At 37.9% G+C, this 13,407-nt stretch overlaps 1 protein-coding gene and 1 non-coding gene across 5 annotated transcripts in view; one reads left to right on the forward strand and one right to left on the reverse strand.

Moving 5' to 3' along the window:
- Positions 1-13,407, forward strand: part of PPP3R1 (protein phosphatase 3 regulatory subunit B, alpha) — a 60,552-nt gene that overhangs the window by 1,728 nt on the left and 45,417 nt on the right. The window lies entirely within an intron of this gene.
- LOC118669589 lies at positions 11,436-11,542 on the reverse strand. The gene has a single exon (XR_004972041.1). It is a non-coding gene; the product is annotated as a U6 spliceosomal RNA (small nuclear RNA).

Genomic DNA, 13,407 nt, shown 5'->3' on the forward strand with positions numbered 1-13,407 from the left:
CAGGTCAAGTGATTTAAGTTCACTTACTAGCTACCTTAAAGTCCAACCTAGGAGCGGACTTAATACATGGTCAGTGATGTTGATACGCATAAGCTTTTCCCTGCCAACTTGGGAGGCGTCTCGGGCAACTTTGGTCACAAGAATAACAAAAAATGTAGGCTTTTCCAGGCTGTTACAGAAAACATCTTTGTTCAGTCATTCATATACAACTTCCTTATACATGTATTTTACTCAAAAGTCAGGATCTTGAAGATCATTGTGGATTGCAGGGAATATTTTTATCTGTATTTATAAACTAAATTTTCAGGAACAATCATCTAGCCTTTTGTTGTTTGTACATTATATAGCACAATGATCTAGTTTGCAAGTATTTTTCTTTCTTGTAGTGTATTCCCCTAACAACCCCCCCACTCCCACTTTTTTTTTTTTTTTTAACCACAGGCTGAATTTGGGAAATCATCTTTTAGCTCTTAAATTTTTATCTTCCCGGTACCCAGTGTTTTCTTATATTTTAAAAAGATTTTGAGATTTACCATACAATATTGTTTTCTTCCAGGTCATCATTTCCCTCTTCTTTCAGGTTTTCTTTTCAGTATTTATTTTCTGATTACTTGGCTCTTTTTTCTACCATCCTTTCAATATTATCTTAGGATCTACATTACTTGTTTTGACAGTGGCTTCCCAACTTTAGTATTATTTTGGTCAGTTGAACACAGCACTGGTTTCAGAGTGGCAAGGCCAAGTATCTATAGCTCAGCTCTGCCATATGGGATATTGATTAACTCGAATGAATTGGGCTTTGGAAGGATCTGGTTCATTTTCCTAGCATACAATTTTGAAAATTTTCACTCCCTTTTGAAAATCTTTATAACTCTTACTGAGTATCATGAACATTTACATTTTTGTCAACATTTTAATTTATGAATTAATTTATGAGTATCAGTGATTAAGTAAGGGGAAAGTAAAAGGCTTATTAGGTTAGATTGAAACAGTCAAGAATCTTGACAGGTATTAATTTTAGTTGCTGTCTTAAAAGTACTGTACTTTTTCTTCTGAAAATTAAACCTCTAATTGAGTTTCATTTTTTTATTTTTTAAATCCTTACCTGAGGATATGTTTTGGTGTTTATTTTGTTTAATTTTAGAGAGAGAGAGAGAGAGAGAGAGAGAGAGAGAGAGAGAGAGAGAAAGAAGGAAACATCAAATGGTTGCCCTGACTGGGAATCAAACCTGCAACCTTTTTTTTCTTTGGTGTATGGGACTACACTCCAACCAGCTGAGCCACCCAGCCAGGGCTCTAGTTGAGTTTTAAACTGCTGAGCACTTGGGGAGGAATAGTGATTATGTATCTGACTACAAAACAATGAGTACTGACCTCCTGGGAATTTCCCCCAAATCACTAAGGGTCAGTTGCCTTTGATAAAATAAATAAATAGATGTTATTGAAATAAACATATATCTTCACAATTCTCTAGGTAGGCATGTATAGTTTTAGAGTACTTAAATGTTACATGTAAAGAAATGGATAAAGAATTAAAATAATCAAATAGAAGAATGTTTAGGTCGCTGTGATTAAAAACAGTCTCTGAGTAATTTTTAAAGGAGTAAATTTTGTAGAGGCATTTTAAGAAACCTCCTTAACTTTTCACATATCAGAAATAGTTTTTACTATGTGCTTAGTATAATTTAGAAATATGACCAGGCTTTTTGTGTCTGTTCTTATTAGACTGGATAATAAGAATTTTGTTTTGGATGAATATATGAACCGAGTACATAAGTAATTTGCTACTTTAAATTTTGTTACCTAGAGCAACCTTGCATATAATAATGATCTTATGACTTTGTGTTTTTTACCTTTTTATTAAAATTATTGCCATGATACATAAATAGAATTTAAAACACATTTATTGCTGTTTACATTAACTGTACTTAGAATTGTACATCACATAGTCTATCTAGTTCAGATTCTCTGACAAAGAAAGAATAATCATCAAAAAATCGAACAACATGTCTTATGGCCAGCAGAATTAAAATTCACATCAGTCATGAGTAAAAACTTTCTCCACTCATGTTTAATTTTCTCATCATAGTGGATGAGAAAATTAAAAAGGCTTAGAGTTCAAGGTAAAGAAGCTGACTTAAGGGTAGGTCAGTAACCATGGGGGACAGACCACTGTTGGAGGACCAGGCATCTGTCATAGATAGTAAGGCAAGCAAAAGTACAAAGCCGTATAAGGAAGTCAGCTTGGGCCAGAAGGATTAAGCGAGTTAAACAGACTATGGGCCCAGAATCTGGGCAAGCATAAAGGATTCAGTCATCCTATATAATAAAAGGCTAATATGCAAATAGACCGTACAGCGAAATGATGTATCTGTATGATGCACACTGACCACCAGGGGGCAGACTGCTCAGCCAGAAGCCTTTCTCACGGCTGGCAAGAGCCTCTCCCGCCTCCGCGGCAGTGCTAAGGACCCCTCGGGGAATATCTGCCTGCCGGCTTAGGGGAGTGAGAGGGTGCAGCCCGGGCTGAGGGACACCCCTCCCCCCCATGCACGAATGTCATGCACCGTGCCTCTAGTATTAACAAATATTTGCAGATTTTGTCTGTTGTTCACTGGTTATTGTGCTTGGGTGTAGAGAGTTGTAAATTGATTAAGGCAGGTTTCCTACCTTCATTTATGTAGAGAACATAAGGCAAATGTCAGTAGATGTGAAAAAAGTTAGCATGAGCGATCATATGAATAGTATACACAAAGCCCAATAGAAATTGAGGAAAAAGCAAGATCAGTTTCATCTGGGGTTAAGGAAAGTTTTATGAAGGAGGTGACAATTGAGCTGGGTCTGAAATGATTATTGGGATTGCAGTAGGCAGAGTTGGAGGCAGCTAGGAAAAGACTCTTAAAATCCTGGAGATAGGAACAGACAACATATTTGGAACACTGATGCTCAAAATGTGGTTCCTGGACCAACAGCATCAGCAGCATCTGGGAACTTGTTAGGCTCTGCACTAGAACAACTGAATTTAAACTTGGAATGGTGCCAAGCAGTATAGATGTTAAAGATCTTTCAGGTAATCCTGATACGTGCTAAATTTTGAGAGCCACTACTTAGAGGATAGCAAGGATTGTATTTAAATTTTAGTTGAGTATCTTTTATGTTTGTACTGACTATGTAAACATAAGACATAATTGTAATTTCCAGAGAACTTAAGTAGAGTAAATAAACTAAACATGGGTGCTGTAAAAGCACATGTCAGGGGAGAGACTTAATGTAAACTGGGGTGGGGATGGAGCAGGGAGGTGAATGTCACTCAAAGAAAGCTTCTCTGGAAGAGATGGTGTCTGAGCTGAGTTTTAAAATGATGATTATTTAGCCAGTGGGAAACTTGGCTCTAGATGAAAGTTTGATGTTTAAAGCCATGAAGGCTTAAGATATTCAAGCCTGTTCAGCATGGCTGGAGAGTAAGGGTTTAGGGTAGAAGAGAGAGAGGGGTGGGTCAGGTAAATTGAGTCAAGATCTGGGGGAGAGGTTTGCATGTCCTATGAAGAAATTTACATTTTTCCCTTAAAGGCTGTGGGAAGCTATTATTTTTAAGCAGGAGAATGACATTATCACATTACAGTAGTTTCTCCCCTTTCCCCAGGGGGATACTGTACAAGATCCCTAGTGGATTCCTGAAACCACAGGGAGTACTGAACCCTATATACCTAAGTTATGTGAATGTGGTCTCTCACATACAACCAAGACTGCTACTAAGTGACTAATGGACCGGTAGCGTATAAAGTGTGGACACTCTGGGCAAAGGGATGATTCACATCCTAGGAGGGAGGGAGTAAGACTGAGCAGGGTGGTGTGGCATTTATCACCCTACTCAGTATGGCACCCAACTTAAAACTTATGAACTGTTTGTTTCTGGAATTTTACATTGAATGTTTTTAGACGTTGATTCACCACAGGTAACTGAAATCAAGGAAAGAGAAATGTGGATGAGGGGAGTCTATGGTACTTTTTTCGAGAGATCAGTTAGTTGGTCGTGTGGATAATAAAATAGGATAGATGAATCTGGACATGGGGATGATCAAGAAATTATGGTAATTCATGTGAGAAATCAGGACTTGAAAGGAGGTAGTAACAGTGCATATGGAGTGGAGGTATGAGAGACATTTAGGAGTTAGGAGATAGGACTTGGTGACTACTGGATTATGGGGAAGAAGAGGGGTGAATCCTGTTGTGGCTTCTGGCTTGGGTGATTGGATAGATGGTAGTGCCATGCATTCAGCAAATATTTATTGAGCATTTGCTTCCATGGGAAGTGCTATCCCATCCTCAAGAAACTTCCAGTATGCTGTGATGACTGAATTCATCTCTTGTCTTTTCTTATATTTTGGTAATTAACATTTAGAATGCTAAACATTCTAAGTTCAATGGGACAAGGTGCTGTGAAATATTAACAGTTCCTGCTGCATAGATACAGTGGCCCAGGAGATAGCAGAAGGAACCTGATAGCCTAGCCATAGGAAGGAGCAACATGTTTGAGCAGTGATTCTCAAAATGTTGATCCCGAGCTGTTGATGCAGCATTAGCAGCATCTGGGACTTGTTAGAAATAACACTTTGTCTGCCTAGAAGATATAGGACAATGAAATTTGGGAGAGTGATGATTTCTATTTTGGACGTGTTGAATTTAAAGTAGTCATAGGACATCTGAGTAGATATGGCCAACAGGTAACTGGCTGTATCTGAAGCTAAGAAGAGAAATCTGGGCTTGGATTAAGGATTTGAGCATTGTCTTTGTATTTATATTAGGTAGTAGTTGAAGCCATGAAACTGGATGACATTCTATAAAGAATATAAAATGAGAAGAGTGCAAACCTAGAAGAACATTGCATTAAAGAGTCAGGATGAGAAACATGTGAAGGCTGTCTGAGAATAAATAGCTAGAGGGATAGTTGGATAATTAGCAGAGTGATGTCAGATCTGAAGGAGTCAGCAGTGTCTAGATATTGCAGAGATGAGGAAAGAGGAGAACTTAAAAGTGTCTTTAGGAGGGATCAGGTAACTTTGGGAACAGTACAAAAAACCCACACCATTTTGTACTGGTAGTAAGGAAAGCCAGGATGCTGTGAGTTGAGGAATGGGTGGTGGCCAGACGTTGAGTATAAACTGTTCCTTGAAGCTTTGACTACTAGGAGAGAAGATGAAAGCTACAGAATTTAGGTTTGAGTAATAATTTATTTGGAGATTGAGGGAACAAGCCAGGAAAGAAGGTGCAGTTGAAGATTAGAGGGATAAAGATGGAATTACTGATAGTTTGAGCAAAAAGGCAGGAAGGCATATAACTCTTCTTAGACAAGATTTTTCTCATCTGTTAACATGAGGGAAGGAGATAAAAATGAAAGCTATTGCAGAGGACATAATCTTTAAGACAGCAACTCAGTTAAGTTTTGGGTAATGAAAATAAGATTTCAAGGGAATTTAAACAAAATTGTCTTTGTCTTTTCATTGTTATAGTCCAAATACTTGGTATATTATAGATGGTAAGTAGTGTTTGAAGAAGGAATTGTGAATGAATAAATAGAATAAAAGAGTAAGTTCTAATGAGACAGTGGAGGCAATGAGTATTTTTTTTTTTGAGACATTTGTAAAGAAAGGAAAAAAGAAAAATTAAGTGGTTTACAGTTGGAGTAAGTTTTTTTTTTCTTAGTATAGGCGATATAGGTATTTAAAATTAGAAGAGAAGCCAGGAGAGGGAGCTGTAAGAAATGATTAATAGAATGAGCCCTAGAAGTGGTAGAAAGAGTGATAAAAGGAAAGGAGGGACTTCAAAAGAGGGCGGAAATCAGGGTGAGGAGAGTAGGCCATGGCAACAAATATCCTATAAAATAAAGAGGTAATATGCAAATTGACCATCTCACCATCACAAGATGGCTGTCTACAACCAGGCCAGCAGAGGGGTTAGTGAGGGACGACCAAATGACTGAACAAGCAGGCTGCGTGGGGCAACCAGGCCAGCATGGGGGTTAGTGGGGAACGACCAAACAACTGAATGAGCAGGCTGTGTGGGGCGACCAGTCCGGCGGGAGGGCTGTTGGGGGCGACCTGGCTGGCAGGGGGGCGTGCAGTTAGGGGCAATCAGGCCGGCGGGGGGCATTTAGGGGTGACCAGGCAGGTAGGCAGGTGAGTGATTAGGAGCCAGCAGTCCAGGGATGTCCTGGATTGAAGAGGGTGCAGGCTGGGCTAAGGGGGACCACACCCCTCCCCCAGCACGAATTTTGTGCACTGGGCCGCTAATGTTTTAATAATGGAGTTCGTACCAGGTGGCCTAAATCACCTCAGTAACTTGAAATAGTTTAAGGCAAGATTAACTGCTAAAGTTGAGATTGAGGCAAATGGGGTGAGATTTAGTATGGAAAAAGATTATAATATCCGTTTTGGGGAATTTGGTAGACAGGTAGCAGGGTATTAAGTAAATATTACTAAGCTAGAGGCCTGGTGCATGAATTTGCATGGATGGTGTCCAGCCTGCCCACCCTGATGGGGCCCTATGGGGCCGGGCTGGCGGGGGGAGGGGCCACGAGTGGTTGGCCGGCCCCACCCCCAATCCGGGCCCGGATCAGGCTGGTTGGCTGCCACAGTGCATGTCATAGAACAGGTCATTCTGGTGGTCCCACTGTTTCGGTCGCTGGGCTTTTATATATTTAGATAGTAGGTGGACCAAGATGAGGACAGCAGTGGGTCAGTGACCAAGGAAATGAGTCTGGGAAACAGAAGTTTTAACAAGAAAAGAGCTTACTGCCCAGCCAGCGTGGCTCAGTAGTTGAGTGTCAACCTGTGAGCAAGGAGGTTGCAATTCGATTCCCAGTCAGGGCATATGCCTGGTTTTGGGCTAGATCCCCAGTGTGGGGCGTGTAGGAGGCAGCCAATTGATGATTCTCTCTCATCATTGATAGTTCTCTCTCTCTCTCTCTCTCCCTTCCTCTCTGAAATCAATAAAAGTATATTTTTAAAAAGAGCTTACTGCTTTGTCTTTGCTTTAGTAGCTTCTGAGCAAATTACATGGATCTAAAAGGAACCATTTTCTGAGTTCACAGGGAAACATACAATTGTAGATTGATAATTGTTAAAAAAATTTTAAAGTTCTTTAGGCACTATTCATTTGCTTTAAAAATTAAACCACATGCCCTAACCGGTTTGGCTCAGTGGATAGAGCGTCGGCCTGCGGACTGAAAGGTCCCAGGTTCGATTCCGGCTAAGGGTATGTACCTTGGTTGCGGGCACGTCCCCAGTGGGAGGTGTGCAAGAGGCAGCTGATCGATGTTTCTCTCTCATCGATGTTTCTCTCTATCCCTCTCCCTTCCTCTCTGTGAAAAATCAATAAAATATATTTAAAAAAAAATTAAACCACATTGAAAAGTGTAAAATGGAAAGTAAGTCTTACCTGGTCACCCACTTGCCCTTGTATTGATCACTGTTGTGTTTCTTGTATATTCTTCCCAAAAGGGAGTTGTTGTTTTTTCTCTCCATTTTTTTTTAAACTTATCTCTGTGTGTGGATTTATTAACCTTTTTATAATTTAGTTTCTATTTAAAAAATTACAAAAGGTCAGACTTGCAGATTTTAATGATGCCATGCTCTAGTTTTCTCATTACAGTCAGTTTATTTCAAGGTTTTTAATTGTATTTCAAATGTAAGCATTAAGTCAAAAACAATTGAGCATAATTTTTCTAATCAGGTAACAGTTTCATAATGATTGAAGTTGGTACTTTAAGAAGGGTCTGTACTATAACAGTGTCCTTATGAAAATACTCATAAGGACAATAACATTTTACTAAAACATTGTACTTTTTTCATTTATAACCTTACTAAGCATTAACTACATGGGTAACATTTTCGGAATATAAAAAGGAAACAATCTCACAAGTGTAGTGGATAAAGCATCTATTTTATTTCAAGTTTGCCAGATTAAAGCTTCTTCCTCACTTTTAACCTTACAAATAATTATTTTCTTCAACAGCCTACAGCTACTCTCTCCCTTTCTGTGTTTTCTCCTTGGACTTCCTCTTTGTGGTCATGAGTTTGACAATATAATTAAAGCTAATGTATACCTCTGGCACAGGAATAAAGTTTTGAAATGAAATGTGACTGAAATATGTTTCTGTGTTTGTCTTTGGTTTTTATAAACATTTGAAGATTTCTATAGGAAATCCTTTAAAATTTAGCACTGATAATTCAACAAGTTATAGGTTTTTATGGGTTATTTCCTCAGAGGTTTTGTTTGTTTGTTAGTTACAGCCCTTTCTCAAGAGACTCATAAAGAGGGCCGTGCTAATAGTCCTATTGCTATCCCCAAAACATTTCTGTAAATGAATTACCACTTTGACTTGTTTTTCTGGTAGCATTATTAAATTCATCTGTGCTCTAGCCAGGTCTCTTGTGTTTTGTAAACAATACAGGGTATTTATTTTTATTTGCATGTTAGTTTTAGGCATATATTTTAACACCTAGCCACAAGAGAATGAAGCACAGCAACCCACAAAAGGATCAAACCTTTACCATTAGCCTTGTTAGAACTATTAGCATTTAAAAAATATATTGTTAAAATTGATTTTTAGAGGTAGAGGGGGAGAGAAAAGTATCGACGTGAGAGTGAGGAATGGCTCGGCTGCCTCCTGGACATTCCCTACTGGGGAGTGAACCTAAAACCTGGCACATGTCCTGACCAAGAATCAAACCAGCAACCTTTCAGTGCATAGGACAACACCCAACTAACTGAGTTACACTTCCCAGGGAATATTAACATTTTTATCCTTTCTTAAAAACAAATATTATTTATTGACTTTTACAGAGAGGAAGGGAGAGGGATAGAGAAGTAGAAACATTAATGAGAGAGAAACATGGATCAGCTGCCTCCTGCATGCCCCCTACTAGGGATCGAGCCCATAACCAAGGTACATGCCCTTGACTGGAATCGAACTAGGATCCTTCAGTCTGCCTAACATGAGGGACTTGTGAGGCACTCCAATATAGCCCTTGTAATAAGTGGATTAAAAAACTGGTACATCTACACAATGGAATACTATGCTGTGGTAAAAAAGAAGGAATTCTTACCATTTTGCCCTCACCCTCCTGGTGTCTGTGTCCATTGGTTAGGCTTATATGCATGCATACAAGTCCTTTGGTTGATCTCTCCCCCTGACCCCCACCCTCCCCTACTTTCCCTCTGAGGTTTGACGGTCTGATGGATGCTTCTCTGTCTCTGGATCTGTTTTTGTTCATCAGTTTATGTTGTTCATTATATTCCACAAATGAGTGAGATCATGTGATATTTATCTTTCTCTGACTGACTTATTTCACTTAGCATAATGCTCTCCAGTTCCATCCATGCTGTTGCAAATGGTAAGAATTCCTTCTTACTGCAGCATAGTATTCCATTGTGTAGATGTGCCACAGTTTTTTAATCCACTCATTGCAAGGGCTATATTGGAGGGCCTCACAACTTCCTCATGTTAGGCCACTGTATGTGCCTTTTTATGTCTTTGTAGCACATGATTAATCAGTTTGTAGGTGCTTGATTGTTATCTGTCTTCCCATGATTTAATGTGAGCTTGCTGAGAGTGGGCCTTAGTTGTATTGTTCTTTACTCTTACTCTAGAATATATCCCCTGCTGCCAGCATAGGCCTCTACATATAATAGTAATTGTTTGTTTATTCTCACAGTTTCATTACATCTTATGTACTGATGATTCATATTTTGAGCCCATATCATTCTCTTCTGCTTCAGTCCATGGATCACATTTTTTACTGGATTTTTATCTAAATAAGGGTATCTGTAAGAAACCAAACTCAACATAACTAAAATTACGTTCATTATTGTCTTCTTATTAGTGCTTCATCATTCTCTAGTTTTTCTTAATGGAAACTCTATCTATCCATTTACTCCTGTCTGGGAACCTGGCATTCCTTTTTCTCCCCTTTACTACTACCTAAATCTTTTTTTTAAATATATTTTTATTGATTTCAGAGAGGAAGGGAGAGGGAGAGAGAGAGAAACGTAAATGATGAGAGAGAATCATTGTTTGGCTGCCTTCTACACACCCCACACTGGGCATGTGCCTTGAACAGGAATTGAACCATGACCTCCTGGTTCACAGGTCGATGCTTAACCACTGAGCCATGCTGGCCAGGCACTACTACCTAAGTTGTAAGCCAGTGATGGCGAACCTTTTGAGCTCGGCGTGTCAGCATTTTGAAAAACCCTAACTTAACTTTGGTGCCGTGTCACATACAGAAATTTTTTGATATTTGCAACCATAGTAAAACAAAGATTTATATTTTTGATATTTATTTTATATATTTAAATGCCATTTAACAAAGAAAAATCAATCAAAAAAATGAGTTCGCGTGTCACCTCTGACACACATGTCATAGGTTCGCCATCACTGTTGTAAGCAGTCATTAGTTGCAGTCTGTACTAAAAGAGTAAAACATAGAAACATGGCCTGCCTGGTGTGGCGGTGGGAGGTTCAGTCATTTACTTGAGGGACTTTTGAGACATTACAGTCTGGCTCACATACTGTTGATGAAGAGGGAAATAAATGTATTTATAACGTTCCCAGCATCTTAGTGCTTCGTGCCATGAATTAGTGGCAGCTGAATCCAAAATATATTAACACAGTTGAAAGCAGTGAACTGAAGAATGCAGTACTGTATAATATCCATATAGCCTACATTTTTTCTCATTACTCAATTTGGCCATGTATTAGTGTTAGAAAAATTAATTTCACAATTTCCTCAGATGTTTGTATATTTTTCCTTTGTTTTTTTTTGTTTTGTTTTTTTGTTTTTTTTTTAAATCACTTATTAAGTTTATTACAATATACAGTTTATTAATTTTTAAGAAAAAAACAGAATTCAGAACTTAGAAAGGGATAATTTACACAAGCTATCTACAGAGAATGAAATAATCTAAGAAGTAGGTGGGGTTGTGCATAGCATGTTCTGTTTTTCCATATCTCTTCTCAGTTTTCTCCAACAGTCTAATTTCAGTTTCACACGTTCCCACACTGTCATTTGGAACTTATTGAGCATGACATACTTTGTTGAAAGGAATGATAATAAAGAACAATCAAACATTTATTTCACTCTATGTAACTATCAGCTTAAATAGAAATCGTTTTCTTTCTATAAGCATGTTATTCAAAGGACAGTTTAATGATCACATTTTATTTTCCAATGGTACGTATTTTCAGTTGATAATATAAGCTAGTTTAAAGAGCATATATAATTCTTAGTTCGATGATTGTGTCTTTTTCATCATGACACTATGGCATAGAATACTTAAAGAAAAGATCAACAATCCCAAATTATATTAAATGACTACATGGTGGAAGAAGCTACATTTTACTTCTCAAGATCTCCATAAGGCATTGTGACATAAAAAATATGGAACGCTTCACGAATTTGCGTGTCATCCTTGCACAGGGGCCATGCTAATCTTCTCTGTATCGTTCCAATTTTAGTATATGTGCTGCCGAAGCAAGCACTTTCCTTTGTTTTTATAACTTAACTTGAAATATACCATATTCTTTTTCCTGATACTTTGATTGGTACCTTTAAAAAGTTCCATACTTAACATCTTTCTCCAATTATTTAGACACTAGAATTTTATATGCCTATTGCATTAGCTTTCTAAAGTCTTCAAAAACTTGACACGTTTACTGAGACCTTTCCCCATACCCAAGTCAGCCCTAATACCACCCAGAAACTGCCAACTTCATATTTTAGTGCTTATCTTTCCACAGATTTTTAAAATCCTCTTTCTATAAATAAAAATTGGTTCAAACTGCAAAAAAAAAGTTCCATACTTATTTAGTACATCTTTATGTTAATACACTTATTGGGATTTTTGTTGATTTTGTTAGTACTCTGGTTACTGAGTTGCTTAGGTTTTGAGTGTCTGCTTCCATCTCTTTTCCTTAAGCCATGTTATTTTTAATGTTAAGAACATGAAGTTTTTTCAGGAACATAAGTATCATGTTATAGCAAACATGTCCTCTCATTTAGATGCCAACTGCCTCTTGAATCAGCTTCTTTATTTCCATTACCACTGGCATTGTTGCAGTTCCATTTACTTCTCATCAGGACTGTTTCTATAACCTATTTAATGCTTTGGGTTTTTTTGCCTCCAGTTTCTTCCTTTTTCCTTCTGTCCTTAGTATTAGCACCAGAGTTTTTCTTCTGAAGAGGCAATTTAGTGTCACTACTTTATTTAAGTCAGTGCTACTAGAATTAATATTCTAGAATTAAAAAGTTAAGCTCCTTTCATGGCACTCATGTTCTATTCCTTATTTCTGGCTATCCTTATGCTATATCCAAGTCAAGTCACTTGGTTCTCAGATGCCTCATCCTTTTTCAAAAACCCACCTCCTCCAGGCAAGTAATAGCCATTTGTAAGTAAGTTATATTATAGTGCGTCATACATTTCATTGTGTTTAATCGCCTTTCCTCCTAAACTGTGGGCTCCTTTAGAGCAGGGGATGTTTTTATTCATCTTTGTAAAGCCAGTTCCTATTGTAGTGTCTCTCATGGAATTTAAATGTAAGTGATGGATGGGTGAGTAGGCCCTTGTCCTGTTGGCTTGGGAAGCCAACAGAGGTGCAATTGAGTTAAGTTATATTTATCATTAGCACTGTAGGCAAAAATGACAAAACTGAAGCTGTCCTACTTCAGGCACATCGTGAGGATGGGGATTCTTTGAAAAAGATAATAATGCTGGGAAAAGTAGAAGGCATCAGGAAAAGAGGAAGGCCAAATAAGTGATGAATTAGTTCCGTAAAAGCAGCCATAGGCCTGAGTCTGTATTAGAGCCATTATAAGGTGCTAGATTTATTCTGGTCACTGTGCTTGCCCAGTTTGAACTTAACATGTAGCAGCTATTTGAGCATTTTATTATTCATTGTAATTAGTACTTTACTCATCAAATAGAGTTGTGTAATGTCAAACAATTATTTAAGTGCTGAAAGAATACTGTAATCATTTTGTTGGTTATGTTGCTTTCAGTGAATTTTTTGATACCATGAGATATAATATGATGTGATGAAACAAGTATGGAATATAGAATTGGAAGACTTACATCAGAGTAACCTGCATCTATAAAATGGCCATAAGACTGTCTGATTTAGAGTTCTTGTGGGTATTGGGTAAGATAAAGTGCAAAATTCTGTTTAAATTTCTGAAAGTCAAACTACTAAAAAGAAATATGTAGTATTCTTGGCAGATCTAGAATTCATATACTTCATTCTAATTTCTGTGTAGCTCACAAAGTAGAAAATATGTCAATGTTTTGGGTGACAAGTAACAAAAACCCACCCAAAAGTGGTCCAAAAATAGGGAATGTATTATTTCACAA

The sequence above is a fragment of the Myotis myotis genome, unplaced genomic scaffold (assembly GCF_014108235.1).
Source record: "Myotis myotis isolate mMyoMyo1 unplaced genomic scaffold, mMyoMyo1.p scaffold_m19_p_14, whole genome shotgun sequence".
Lineage (NCBI taxonomy): Eukaryota > Metazoa > Chordata > Mammalia > Chiroptera > Vespertilionidae > Myotis > Myotis myotis.